Source organism: Mus pahari, chromosome 17 (genome assembly GCF_900095145.1).
Source record: "Mus pahari chromosome 17, PAHARI_EIJ_v1.1, whole genome shotgun sequence".
Classification (NCBI taxonomy): domain Eukaryota; kingdom Metazoa; phylum Chordata; class Mammalia; order Rodentia; family Muridae; genus Mus; species Mus pahari.
In genome coordinates, this window is record NC_034606.1 from 44,600,933 (window position 1) to 44,602,327 (window position 1,395).

Genomic DNA, 1,395 nt, shown 5'->3' on the forward strand with positions numbered 1-1,395 from the left:
ACTGTTCTTCCAAAGGTCCTGAGTTCAAATCCCAGCAACCACATGGTGGCTCACAACCATCCGTAACAAGATCTGGCGCTCTCTTCTGGAGTGTCTGAAGACAGCTACAGTGTACTTACATGTAATAAATAAATAAATCTTTTAAAAAAAGATTGGAATAAAAAAATATACATATGCCTCCAGCCAGGCTACCAAGATGGGCAGAGTATATGACAAGTTGCTGTTGTTCAAACCTCTAAGCTTTGTGACTTCATTCTTATTCAGAGTACGCTCCTCTGTTACTGGGATAACGTGATCAGGACATAAAGCAAGTGTGTTCTATTTTCTTTCATATACAGATTCTTTATGATAAAATAGCAGTAACTCAGGCTTCAGACCTAGGGTAGGGTCTAGTCCTTTCCTAAGATGTTTTCTGGCCATCCCAAAACAGAACTATGAATTTTGTTTGCAGCAAAGGCGGATCTTCTCACTGTGGACTTCTGCCTCATCAACTGCCCACCCCTCCTCACACCTGTTCTTGGTTACTTCTTGCCTGTTCAGGGACGTGCAGGCTACAGGGCAGGCTGAAAGTAAGACCTATTCTCCCCATGAGGGTTCCAGGTCTCAGTTTTCCCACCTGTAAATTGGGGGTAAGAACCCCACCTTGAGGACTTCCCAGAGGTGAGGCCCATTGCAGGTGTCCAGCAGGGGCCTCTCCTCCCTCTCACCTGAGGAAGACCAGAGCAGTCTGAGGTCCATGTAGCCTGCCCGTCCAGAGATGGGCCTGTGGATGCCCGGCTGGAGTCGCTCTCCAAAGAAGGAAATTCTTTGAACTTCTTAAGGGTGATGGGACGAGGCTGGAGGTGATGATGTCATAGCTCTGGCCATGCCTTGACATTCCAGCAGCTGGGGCTGGCTCCATGAGTGCTGAGTAAGTGCCCAGCCAACTGCTGCAGGGATGATGACCTTGGCGCTGTCCCCTGGCATGCCCCACCCACAGGCTTTGAATCTCGATGACACCCTCTGCAGCTGACTGAGCACATCCTATGGGAATGACTGCTCAGTGGTAGGTCACATTTTTTTTTTAGAAGATTGTAACCGAAGCCCAGAGAAGGGGAGACACTTACCTGAGGTTGCACAGTAAATGTGGGACAGGGCTGGGACACAGAGGATTCTCCTGATCCTGCCTGTATATTTAGTGCATGCTGGGTAGGGATCTGGATTGGGGTCTGGAAAGCACCAGATGTTCACGTGGGCAGCACTCAGAAAAAAAGCAAGGTCACTATGTAGACAGATAGAAAGAGTTAGCCTGGAACTCACTATGTAGGCCGATAGAGGGGGTTAGCCTGGAACTCACCATGTAGGCCGATAGAGGGGGTTAGCCTGGAACTCACTATGTAGGCCGATAGAGGGGGT